The 14,248-nt window shown below is 38.5% G+C and overlaps 1 pseudogene; it reads right to left on the bottom strand.

Annotated features, from left to right (window-relative positions):
• Positions 1-7,786: 7,786 nt before the first annotated feature.
• On the bottom strand, positions 7,787-7,910 carry LOC115029918 (annotated as a pseudogene).
• Positions 7,911-14,248: the final 6,338 nt, after the last annotated feature.

Below are 14,248 nucleotides of genomic sequence, written 5' to 3'. Positions count from 1 at the left end.
TGGAATGTACAGAATTTATGAAACGAATGCACCTAACAGCTACAGAACTTTTCATCCAAACACAAAAGAATATACTTTATTCTCAGCACCTCATGAAGCCTTCTCCAAAATAGAACATATGCTTGCTAACAAAATAAATCTGTACAGACATAACACAATAGAAAAACTCCTTATATCCTATCAGACCACCATGGATTGAAGCTGTACTTCAACAACAACTGAACAAGAGAAAGCCTACATACTCATGGAAACTGAACACCTCTCCATTCAATGATAACTTCATCAGGGGGGAAATAAAGAAAGAAATTAAAGACTTTCTAGAATGTAATGAAAATGAGAGAAGAACATTTTCAAACTTATGGGACACAATGAAAGCAGTGCTAAGGGGAAAGTTCATAACACAAAGTGCTTTCATAAAGAAATTTCATAATAATATATAAATGTACACTGAAAAGCTCTAGAGAAAAGAAGCACACACACTCAAAAGGAGTAGACTCTAGGAAATAATCAAACTTGGGGCTGAAATCAATCAATTAGAAACAAATAGAATAATACAAAGAATCCACAAATACAAGAGTTTGTTATTTCAGAATATGAACAACATATACAATTAGCCCAAGTAACTGAAACACAGAGAGGCAGTACATAAATTTACAGAATCTACATAAAAAGGGAGAGATAACTACAGCCACTGAAGAAATTCAAAGAATCATTAGGTCTTTCTTCAAAACACCGAACTCCACAAAATTGGAAATCTAAATGAAATGGATTATTTTCTAGATGGATATCACTTTACAAAGTTAAATCAACCTCAAGTAAACTATATAAATATTCCAATAAACACATAAAGAGATAGAGGCAGTCATTATAAGACTTCCACAAAAATGAGCCCAGGGCCAGATGGTTTTAGTGCAGAATTCTATGAGACATTCAAAGAAGAGGTAATACAAACACTCCACAAAATAGAAATAGAAGGAACTGCCAAACTCACTCTAGGAAGTCATAGTCATGTTATTACCTACATCATATAAATACTCAAGAAAAAAGAAAAAAATTGACCAATCTCCTTTATGAACATTGATGCAAAAATATTTAATAAAATCCACACAAATCCAATACAAGAACATATCTTTGACATTGTCCATCACTATAATGTAGGCTTCATCCAAGGGATACAGGGGTTGCTCAATTTATAAAAAAATCCATCAACTTTGTCTACTATATAAACAAAGTGAAAGAAAATAAAACACATGATCATCTCATTATGTATTGAAAAGCCTTTGACAAAATCCAACATTGATTCTTGTTCAAAGTCTTAGATCATGAGTACAATACCCATATATAAATACAATAAAAACAATATACAGCAAGGTAATAGCCAGCTTCAAATTGAATGGAGAGAAATGTAAAGAAATACCACTAAAATCAGTGACAAGACAAGGTTGTCTACTCTCTCCTTAGTTCTTTAGTATAGTACTTGAAGTCCTAGCTAGAGAAATAAGACAACTAAAGGAGATTGAGGGGATATAATTGGAAAGGATTAAGTCAAAGAATCACTATGCACAGAAGATATAATAGTACACATATGTTAATCCAAAACTTGTACCAGAAAACTCCTACAGCTGATAAACATCTTGAGCACAGTGGCTGCATACAAAATTTACTTAAAAACAAAAAACAAAAAAAAAATCAACCAAACCAAAAAAAAAAAAAAAAAGGGTAGCCCTCCTTTATACAAAGAACACATATCCTGAAAACCAAATTATACTGACAATAGCCTTAACGATAGCCACAAATAATATAAAATATCTTGGTGTAACTCTAAACAAGGAAGTAAAAGACCAACAATGACAAGAACTTCAATTCTCTGGGGAAAGAAATTGAAGACTATATCAGAAGACAGAAAGATGTCCCATGCAGTCTACAGAATCAATGCAATTCCTGTCAAAATTCTAACTCAGTTCTTTACATCCCTTAAAAGAGCAATTCTCATTTGGAAAAACTAAAACAAGAACAAAAACTCAGGATAACATATATGATCCTGTAAAATAGAAGAACTTTTAGAGTTATCACTGTCCCTGACTTCAATCTGTATTACAGAGCAAAGTAATAAAAACTGGGATCTATCATGATTGCCCTCCAAAAGACCAAAAAAGCAGCTGAAAGAGTCAGATTCAGTTCTTTGCCCCCAATCAATGGACAGAAGCAGCTAACCCCTGTTGTTGAATTAGGGAAGGCTGAAAGAAGCTGAGGAGAAGGATGATTCTGTAGGAGGACCAGCAGTATCAATTAATCTGGACCCCCAAGATCTCTCAAACACTGGACCAGCAAACAGACAGCATACACCAGCTGATATTAAAGCCTCCAACACACATACAGTAGAGGACTTCCGGGTCTGTGTTCATTCAGAGATGAAGCACCTAACCCTCAAGAGACTGGAGGCCCCAGGAAGTTTAGAGGTCAGGTGGTGTGGGAGTGGGTGCATCTACATGGAGATGGGTGGAGTGGAAGGAGGTGTGGGATGGGGAGCAGTCAGAAAGTGGATGGGGAGGGGCAGGGAATGGAACATGACGTTTAAAAATGAATTACAGATAAAAAAAAATTTAAAAAAAAACCCTGCATGGTATTCAGAAAAGGAACAACAGATGCAAGCATCACCAAGAGAATACAGAAGTTAGAAAAGAGAATCTCAGGTGTAGAACATACAATAGATCAGTCAAAGAAATTCTTAGATCTAAAAAATTCTTAACATAAAATGTGGGGCAGTGGGCTGAGCCACCAGACAGAAAAACTGGTAAGGTAAAGCAAAAGTTCAGAACTTGGAACTCTGAAATTAGGATGGTCGGAGTTCACTAGCTCAAGACCAGAGTCCTGTTCTGTGTTTCCATATGCCAGCTGTGAAGCAGAAATGCAGGACCACTATAAAAATCTCCAGATAATCTGGGATACCATTAAAAGACCTTACATAAGAATAATAGGAATAAAAAGTGAGGAGTCCCAACACCAAGGCCCAGAAAATATTTTCGGTATGTTTGTATATATAGGAAGCTTATAGAACACCAAATAATCTGTCCCAGAAAAGAAAATCATCTTGATACATAATAATCAAGACACAAAATCTACAGAACAAAGAAAAATATTAAAAGCCACCAAGGGAAATGGACAGGTAACATACAAAGGCAGACCTTTCAGAATTACACCCAACTTCTCAACAGAGTCTCTAAAAGCTAGAAGGGTTTGCACAGATAACTTGCAAACTCTGAAAAACTAGAGATGCCAACCTACATTACTATACCCAGTAAAACCCTCAATCACCATAGATGGAGAAAACAAGATATTTCAAGATAATTCCAAATTCAAACAATATCTGTCCACAAATCCAGTTATACAGAAAAAGCTAGAAATAAAACTCCAACCCAAGGAGAATAATTATATCCAAAAAGCCATAGGAAATAAATAATTCCAAACCAGCAAAGACAAGGGAAGCACAAACACATACATGCACACACACCCACACACACACACACACACACACACTACCAACATCCAAATAAGAGGAAAGAGAAGCCACTGGTAATTAATATCTCTCAACACCAATGGATTAAATTTTTCCCAAAAGACATAATCTAACAGAATGGATGCAAAAATAGGACCCATTACTCCGATTCATACAAGAAACCTAACTTAGGAACAAACTAGACATTACCTGTGAGCAAAGAACTGGAAAAAAATTTTTCCAAGCAATTGAATCCAAGAAGCAAGCTGGGGTAGCCATTTTTTTTTTATAAATTTCTTTATTGGTATATTAATTTTCAGGAAGATCTAATCATGTTTTATAAAAGTAAAACTTTTTAGAATTATACATATAAGCATATTCTTTTATTATTATTATTTTTATTAGGTATTTATTTCATTTGCATTTCCAATGCTATCCCAAAAGTCCCTCACACACTCCCCCACNCACTCCCCCACCCACCCACTCCCACTTCTTGGCCCTGGCGTTCCCCTGTACTGAGCCATATAAAGTTTGCACGACCAATGATCCTCTCTTTCCACTAATGGCCGACTAGGCCATCTTCTGATACATATGCAGCTAGAGAATAAAATAGACTTTCAAACAAAATTAATCAAAGGAGAGATGGACACTTCATACTCATCAAAGGAAAAATCTATCAAGATGATATTTCAATTCTGAACATCTATGCCCCAAAAAGAAGGGCACCCACATTTGTAAAAGAAACATTGCTAAAGTTTAAATCACACATTAATATCAGGAGAGAACAACACACAGCAGAACACCACACAACAATGGAAGTGGGAGACTTCAACACTCCACAGTCACCAACTGACAGGTCATATAGACAAAGAGCATAAATGGACTGAACCTATGCCTGCCAGCACATATATAACAGATGTGCAACTTGGTCTTCAGATGTGTCCAAAAAACTGGAGCTGGGGTGATCCCAAAAGATGTTGCCTTTGTGTGGGATATGCTCTAGTTGGGTTGCCTTGTCTGGCCTCACTGGGGAAGGATTCACCTAGTTCTACCAAGACTCGATGTATCCAGGTTACAGGGATATTCAGGAGTGCACCAGCTTGCTCAGAAGGAAAAGAAAGTGGGATGTGGGGAAGAATTGTGGGGAGTGGTTACTGGGAAGGGGCAGTGAGTGAGATATTAAGTAAGTAAATTTTTTTAAAAAAGAAAACAATAGGGAACTGAGTGGGAGAAGCAACGAGGATGGTAATGGGGAGAAGGTATCAGGAGAACAGGGGAAAGGGAATGTAAATCTGTAGTGGGCATGAGGAAAGAATCTCTAGGACTTGCCAAAGACTTGAGAGGGATGTGCCCTCCCCCCCTTTTTGTTTTGTTTTTTGTTTTGTTTTGTTTTTTGTTTTGTTTTGTTTTTTGTTTGTTTTTGTTTTTTGTTTGTTTTAGACAGGGTTTCTCTGTGTAGCCTTGGCTGTCCTGGAACTCTTTTGTAAACCAGGCTGGCCTCGAACTCAGAAATCCCCCTGCCTCTGCCACCCAAGTGCTGGGATTAAAGCCATTAGCCACTACGCCCTGCCCCAGGGATCTTAAGGGGTGTCTTTACCTGAGACTTTTTAGCAGTGCGGGATATAGAGCCCAAAGTGGTCACCTCCTATAGCCAGGCAGCACTCCTAGTGGACAGATAAGGAAAGCAACCCAACCACAAAACCTTTAACCCAAGATGTGCGAGGACAAAGATGGAACAGAGATGGGTGGAAGGAACAACCAATGAATGGTGTAAATTAAGACTCACGCTTTTGATCCCAGCACTTGGGACCAGCATACTATGTTCCCTGTCCTGTTTGGTTTTCTTGATTATTTTCTTGCTGTTCTCAGTCAAGATCTTCATGGGGTCTTCCCTAGTCATGAAACTGGAATGAATCCATAGCTTTTCTTTTCCAGTGGAAATATATATATATATATATATATATATATATATATATATATATATACTCTCCCCTATAATAACACAGTTCCTCCCTCCATTCAGAAGTTAATTTATCCCTATTATACATAGGCTGATTTAGGTTAGCAGTTTCTCTCCATAATACAATGACTTTCAGCAGCTTTTTGTTGTTGTTGTTCAACAGCACTCAAGAAATTTAAAATCAATAACGTATTTTAATCTATCTCTGATCTGTGATAGATTTCATACTCTATCTCTTTGTTACACCTTTCAGTTCTACAAGCATTTCCGTTAGTGTCCTGTTAGATTTCTCCATAATTGCTTGTCCTGTAAGAGTGTAAGATGTATCTGTAACATTTTCTATGCCATAGTGTCAAAAAAACACCCTGTTATACTCTAATGGTTACACATGTTGTAGAGTGTTCAGCCCCAATCTGTAAGGCACTTCCAAGATACCCCTTATCTCTAACCAAATGTGCAATCTCAGCATCATTCCTTTCAGAACTTAAGTCAGAAACTCTACAGAATTCTGACTATATACATATTTTTATTCTCCAAATTCTACAAAATGAAGCATAAAATCTATGGTATGATACTGCTCTAAGGTAGCATCATTAAGTAGATTCTGCATTCTTAATTCAGAATATTGTATCACTATGGGCTTTCATTCTAATTCTTCAAGTCTTTGTGAATTTTTTTAAAATCTAGAACATCCTTTCTGCTTTTGCTATAGGTTCCAGATTCTCTAATCTCTGCTCCATAGCCTCTAATCTAGCATCTAATCTAATCTAATTTTTCAGCCTCTTCTATCTCCAAGTCTTCCTTATTCTCACCTCTCCCAAACAGAATATAAAAACCTGTAATCATTATTGAAAAAACAATCCATTTGTATGCTGACAAACAAAACAAAATTCTATGGAATCTAGAGGAATTGTGTCATTGTGTTTCTCTCCATTTTAAAAATTATATTTTCACTTTTAATCTCTAAGTCTTTTCTTAAGGGCTTCACGTTCTGACTTTTAAACTAAATACTTCATCTTATGATTTATATGCCCAGAATGCTTTCTCGTTTATTGTTTTATTTATTTTTTTTTTTAAAGAATACCTTAGGTGCACAGATGCCAGGATTCATGCTGTTTTAATGTGACCCCAACTATTTAGCTAACTGCTGACCTCACCCCAATTACTCTGCTCGCAGAGGAAGAGGAGGATGGGGCCAGAAGATCTGGGCCTATGTGCCTCACCAGAGGTAACAGTGCTTTGGGGAAAACCTGAGAGAAGCTGCCTTGAAGTTCTGGCACCTGCCATTGAGTCAGCAATCCTGGCACCATTACTAAAGCTGCTCTGGCTCCAGTGTGGGCCACAGTGAGCATCCGAGACCCTGCTGGCTAGCAAGCTATGGGTCTGTTGTTCTATTGCTGTTCTGGGAAGCTTTTCACTTTGGGGCACACCTGAGGCTCTGGTCTGCTTTCACTCTCTTTTAAAGAGACCAGGCCTCCTGTCCAGTCAGCAGATTGTAGAAGACTACACTTCCTTCATTCTAGCTGCTATTTACTGGTCTCTGCTAAAGTGCTCAGCTCAATGTTGCTCTCCTGGCTTTCTGATCTGATTCCTATCTGCAGAAATTTTAGCCAAAGCCTAAATCCTAATCTTGGATTACGTGCCAGATGGTGGATGCCATTATTTTATGGCTTGTTTACTGTAATCTGTGCTCCTGATCCCAGAAACAATGACTCCGATTCTTTATTATAACAAACACCTTGTTCATGAGCTTTGGCTCATTCTCTGACTAGCTCATAACTCCATATCTCATTTACTCTATCCTGACTTCTGCCATGTGGCTGGTTACCTGGTCCTCAGTTTCATACAATTCCTCTTCTTCTGTGTCTGGGGAGAATCTTCCCACTCCTTACGCAATCCCCCAAATCCTCTCTCTATACTAGAACATCCACTGCCCTATTTCCTGCCTAAGCTCCTAGGCCAACAGCATTTTATAAACAGGTGAATGCTTTGACACAATGTAAAATAACACTATGCCAACATCTTCAAGTCTCCAGTTCTACCTCACTTCATTGTGCTCATGTCCTTCTGTGTGTTTCTCCCCCTTCCATTTTGCTACCTTTTACTTTCTCATCTTAGTGGTCCCGTAGTCTCTAAATGTCTGGAGTCATTTCAGGACTGATCACCAGAGTATTAATATACCCTTCTCATTCCTTATGACACCAGGTAGGGGTCATTGAGAGCATAGTCTCCTCCTCCAGGTCTACCTTGTGGTAATCTCGTTCTAGTTCCCTGAATGGGCTCTCTGATTCCAAACTAGTGGTCATCTCAAGCTCATTTTTTTTTCAGGGAATGTTAGGCTACTAATGATTCAGATGTTCATAGGTCAGAACATTCAGTTTAGACATCGTCTTTCTTCTCTCTGCCATTTACTGATTTATATGTGACCATATCTGCAACACCTTTTTGGGCAGGCTGCATAATTATTATTGGGTGGGAACATAGCCATACATAGTATAATTCTACTGATCTTCCTGCCCAACTCATCTGTCTCCTGTCACAGGTATGCTTAGAGATGAAGTTTCATATATATATACATATATATATATATGTATATATATATATATCCATCGACATTCTTTAACTGGTATTAAGGCTAGGAAGAATCCCTCAGTTGATATTCATGGTGAGCACTCGTTTACTACAAACTGAGGCTACCACAAACTGGCTTCTGGACACTCTTACCTTTTTTGTTTTGGTTTTTTGGTTTTTTGGAGACAGGGTTTCTCTGTGTAGCCTTGGCTGTCTTGGAACTCACTCTGTAGAACAGGCTGGCCTCAAACTCAGAAATCCACCTGCCTGAGCCTCCCCAGTGCTGGAATTAAAGGCGTGTACCACCAATGCCTGGCTACACTCTTACTTTTAAGTAGCAAATTTCCTCAGAGCTTCTCGTTTCTCCACTAGAGAAATGTGTTCAATTTCTCTCATAGAAAGTTCTGAGGCTTTGCTCATCCTCTCAGGCAGAGATCTGAGAGGGGAGAGTGCAGGTGGTCATCTTTAATCACAATTTCATGAATTCAGAAAAAAAATAAAAATGCATAATACCTGGACAGATGGCGCTGTGTCACTGGGGTGTGACACTGGCAGTGTTTGGCTGGTAGTGAGCACATGCTCTCCCACTTCAGGAAAAACAAACCCAGTGGCACAGCTTTGTTTATCAGCAGGGGGTAGTGGGTAGAGGTAGGTGACAAGTTTATTTTCTTGACATCTTCCATCTGGGTCTTGGGTAATATACCCTGCTATCTCAAGTTTAGAATATTTGCCTTTAACATATGTACTTCATGGCCCAGGGGTCATTGCAAGGTCCCAAGGCCAGAGCCTAGCACACTTCCTCTGAGTTAATATCACATATCTGGGTGGAATTAGATGATTTACCTCCAGGATGAGACTTATCCTTACTCCATTTGATCTCCAATTCAAATCAAACCCCAATCTATCCAGTTTGTGCCAAGTGTTAAAGAGAAATGCCCGGTACTTGGCTAGCTGTCACTCACTCTGAATACTTGGCCTTATGTTCATCAAGAGTGTTGGTTGAAAGCTCAGCTTTACTTAACAACTCCTGTTCAGCTTTCAGCTTCTTTACAAGCTTCCATACTTCCTTTGGAGAAAATGCCATTTTCAAGATTCAAGAGCAATTATTTGCAAATGACTCACTATAAACATTACAGCTAGGTACACTTCCCTTCTAATCAAGAATATACATGGTAAATATTCCTAAGTAAATATGTGGGGCACTCACGTGCAAAATCTAAGCTTCATTATTTCTGATTATACTTTTCTTTGCTTTTTGAGTCACTCTCCATGCTTTTAAATTCCAGCTGTGTTCCCACACATCCTCCTTTCCTGCAGACAAAGACAAAAAGAGGAATGGCGAATAGTCCACAAGCATTCTGTTTGCCACACAGTAGGTTTGCAGTCCTTTTGGGCTTCAGTGATTTGTTTGGTGCTTCACTGTACAAGCTGAGTTTGAGAAAAGACTTCTTTGCTAGAGGATCCGGGTAGTCTCTTCAGGTGACTATTATGTGTTTCCCTCCCATTCCTCCATCTGGATACTTGATGTCCAAATTGTAAAATGCTTTAGAGCCTTTGAGAACTTTCTGCTTATTTTAGAACCATTAGGAAAGAAAGCGACTGACTGAAGGGATTATATTGGAGCTGGACATGCTTACTGTCCAAGATAGACTTTCTGACTGTCTTCACAAAATGAAACTACCACGAGAGGCTGATCTAGCCCACTGCCATCTCTACCTCCAATCGATGGGCCATTCCCTATATACTTTGAGCCAAAACACACACACACACACACACACACACACACACACACACACACACACTTCATTAATATGCTACTGTTGGGCATTTTCTTACATAGAGGAAAAGAGCATCTAAAAGGAGAAGCTTGAAAGAATAGCAGGTGCCAGAGTTCAAAAGCAGTATGAGCTGATGGCTTCCAAAAAGCAGGCAGTCTTATGTTTTATTTTTTGTTTGTTTGTTTTTTTTAAGCTTTATAGAAAGTGTTTATTGTCTTTTTTTTAATTAGGTATTTTCCTAGTTTACATTTCCAATGCTATCCCAAAAGTCCCCCATACCCACCCCCCCAATCTCCTAACCACCCACTCCCCCTTTTTGGCCCTGGCGTTCCCCTGTACTGGGGCATATAAAGTTTGCAAGTCCAAAGGGCCTCTCTTTCCAGTGATGGCTGACTAGGCCATCTTTTGATACATATGCAGCTAGAGACAAGAGCTCCGGGGTACTGGTTAGTTCATATTGTTGTTCTACCTATAGGGTTGCAGTTCCTTTTAGCTCCTTGGGTACTTTCTCTAGCTCCTCCATTGGGGGCTGTGTGACCCATCCAATAGCTGACTGTGAGCATCCACTTCTGTGTTTGCTAGGCCCCGTCATAGTCTCACAAGAGACAGCTATATCAGTGTCCTTTCAGCAAAATCTTGCTAGTGTATGCAATGGTGTCAGCGTTTGGAAGCTGATTATGGGATGGATCCCTGGATATGGCAGTCTTATGTTTTAAAAAGAGCAGCAGGAAAGAGTTCAGATTTGACTTCAGTCCCTGTAACAGTGACGTAAATAATGTGGGGTGGGGGGAGCTGTTGAGATGGCTGAGGATGTCAGAGCCATGGCCTTTTATTATAAGCCTCAAGTCTCTGAAATGTCTGGGTTTATGAAAAGTGATGTAGCTCTGGGAAGTAATAGTGATTGATGGAGGGGGGTGAAGGGGAAGAGATCTATCATCTCCAGAAATCAGAATTGTTCTTCAATAAGAGCTACAGTCTCTCTGCAGAAGAGAGATTGTGGTATAAGGAGGTCTTGCATCTTTATGTGGTAGAAAGGAGGGCACTTCAGGGATGGAAAAGTCTATCAGCAGGTCAGTTCTCCTGTGGTCTGGAAGAGTTTCTAGATGATAGCAATTTTTGCATGTGGATCATCTCATTAGAATTTTCCATGAAAGTCATCAGTCAGGTCCATTTTCTTGCCCAGTGTTCCTAAGTCCAACTGAAGCTTTAGGCAATTAGCTCTTCAGGAACTAGCTAATATCTTTTCTTGTTGCTTTCAATCAACACACAAGATACCAGAGCATGACCTAGTGTGATATGACCTCTTACAATTACATCCCCATTTTATATAAAATTGGCTCACCACCTCTTGATATTTTCTTATAAGTTCATATATTTTATACATTTGTGGGTTAAAAAATACTTGAAAAACTCAGATTCAATATGAAAAAAAGAAAAAAGGACAAAAATATGTTTCAAACTGCATTCCAAATATGAATGTCTGATTATTGTAAACCTGAAGATTATAAACTTCACATGAAACAGTACTTGTGTCAGAACATCTGATGAATGAGCAGAAGGCATGTGTATACAAGCACTGGATCGGAGTTACTCAGAACTTCAAAGTCATCTTTCCAAGCTGTTAGAGCTGCAGGGGGGCCTCATTCCCAAATCACTTTGGGATCTTGTCCACACAGAATGCAAAAATAGACATGTAGGTTTAACAGAGTCGCCCAATTTTATGCTATGCTCCAAATCCAGGCAGGAGCCTATGTTTGTAAATGAAAGCAGGAACAATGGACAGCTTACTGTTTCCTGTATTGTCTATGGCTGCATCTAGGTCACAGTGCAGAACCTGAGCAGTGGTAACACAGTTTGCCAGTTCCACACAGTTTGACATTTGGCCTTTAAGGGAGAAGAGTTATCTGATCCCATGTTAATGTTAGAGGCTATGAACATTATAATGCGTCACGTATGAAGGTTTTAAGCACTTAGGAAAATAAACTCAAATATCTAGCAAAAGTGCTATCAATGTTTTATATTTGTAATATATTCACCAAGTCATCATCTGAATTAAGGAAAATCTAACACTGTTCTTGAAGAAGAGAAACTGTGCCTTCACTTTCTTGAATGTGTCACTTGACATAAAATAAAACTCCACATTAAAAGAGGGAGGGAAGTGACAGGGAATTATTTTAGAGGCACAAGAAACTTCTGAAATAAAGGCATTTTTGTCTTCAGAGTGAAGAACGTTTTATTCATGTGGGAGGGAACATAGATGTTACACACAAAGAAAAGTGGAAAGACAAGTAACACTAAGCATTCTAGATAGCCCTCTGACTATGGCCTTTTCATGGCTATTTTGATTATCAGATCAAAATATTAGGTCAAAATTTTCATAACCACCCAGTCACTACCTAAATTGCTTTCTGTAGTGATGATAGCAAACGCTGGACAATAACAAACTGCAAGATTGATCACAGAGAGTGGAGGTACCGTGTATTAAAGAGCTGACTGCTGAGGTGTTCCACACAAGTGAATGTCAGCTGGAGATGGCAGTATCATTTCCCCCATTAGTATCACATTCACGTGCCTATAAACTCAAGAGCTTTTTGTCCTGTCCTCGTCCTTTTCCTCCTTTTTCTTTTCACCTTCTCCCATAAGCTTTTTGCCCCACAGCCCCTTCCCCTGCACATGTCAGGCTTGTCCCCTTCCTAATTCTGAGCATCCCAAGAAAGAAATCAGAATATCATATTTTCATAATCAAAATTCAAAACTCAGTCTGTGCTCATTGAACTGATGAGGCTTCTCCATTCTGAAGAAGATAGAAAGATACCTGCTTTGCAAACAGAAGAGGGAAGACTACCACGTGTGGCCGTGCCTGCCAGAGGTCAGTATCTCCATCCACAGCGTGCAATTCGCAGATCTGATAGCCCTCTGCTACCATATCCACATTTGTAGACAAACAAAACCTTTAATTTTTGGTCAAGCTACATCTATATGGTTACAGGTTTACTTTCAACAAAATAATTTTTTAACAGTCAATATGGTATGAATAGATTAAAGAGGGCAGCAGCTAAGCAAAGGATAAAATTTGGTGAAGGAAATATTTATTATGAATGTTTTAAAAAGCTTTGATAATTCAGATTTCTTATAGGAATGCTTTTTTTTCCCTATCCTCACTTCACATACATATTATGACTTAGACTTGAACTCTGAAGTTTATAGCTTAGGTCAGGGACAGACTAGGACACTCTGTGGGGTTCATCTAGAACTCTCATGTTATTTCTATAGGCTTACTAGCCATTAATCCAGTTCACAGACAGGGAAACACAGGTTTATAATGAATTTAAATGTTTCATATAAGAAATTACAAGTGGCCAAAAGAAGGTTTGTAAAAAAAGAAAATCTATTCTAAAAATCCAGATACAAATCTTGTTTTATACTCACACTAACTAAATCACAGATGTAGATACTCAATAAACACATTTCAATATGTAGATCATTAACAAATATACTTTAATAAATGAATGAATATTTCTCAGAGCTGATCTTATGACCTTAAAACTCTTGGTATTATAGAAAGTATTGGAATTGGTGTTGTTTAGGGGTTTTGTTGTTGTTTGTTGTTAGTTTAGTTGTTGCTGTAATTTTGTTTCTTTGTTTTGTTTTATTTTTGTCCTGTTGTTGCTAACTTACATTTCTACTTTTATCACACACTAAAATTCTAGCTTATCATTGTCTAGTATATTTCTTTCTTTTTCTGTGTTGTATGATTCATGGAAAAATATTACTACTCACACCACTGCTTGAATAAATATCTAAAGTCCACTCTTGCTTCACTTCCAGCCATCAGGTATGTCAACGTTTTATAAATCCCCATGCAGTTTTTCACACACAGCACAGATAACTACTATAGTTGAGTCACCCTGTGCCTTATCTAAATTTTGCAATCAGATTCCCAACAGATGGAATAACTCATACACTGTCTACCCACTGCACATCCAACTTTCCTTCTATGCATCAACTTGACCGCTTCTTAATACTGCATAAAATAATGAAAGGCTTTTTTGTTACCCTCAGGACAGCACTTTAGCTGCTTAGCCTGATCTGTGAGGACCTCTAACATCGAGTGTACTGATCGATCAAGCTGCTGTGGTTTTCAGTCCTTTGCCTTTGACTGTTGCTCTGACAGGATGTCCTTTCACCATGATGCTCTAACTCCTAAGTGGCAAGACAGAGCTCCATAGAATTCTTCCCATGACTCTATCAGAGGACGTAATCTCAACTATTTGTTGATTCCCAAATCCATCCTGGTTAATTCCTATTACATTCTGTTAATTGTCTCTGTACCCTAAAAGTAGAATCAGTCTGGGCATGTCAGTCATGACTTCATTACTTTTCTGTCACTAGAGAATTCAGCATGCCTGACACAATTTGATGCTCAATAAACTGCTTCAAGTA

This window comes from Mus caroli, chromosome 18 (genome assembly GCF_900094665.2).
Source record: "Mus caroli chromosome 18, CAROLI_EIJ_v1.1, whole genome shotgun sequence".
Taxonomy (NCBI): Eukaryota; Metazoa; Chordata; class Mammalia; order Rodentia; family Muridae; genus Mus; species Mus caroli.
The sequence above is the reverse complement of the archived record's forward strand: the minus strand, read 5'-3'. Positions and strand labels throughout refer to the sequence as shown.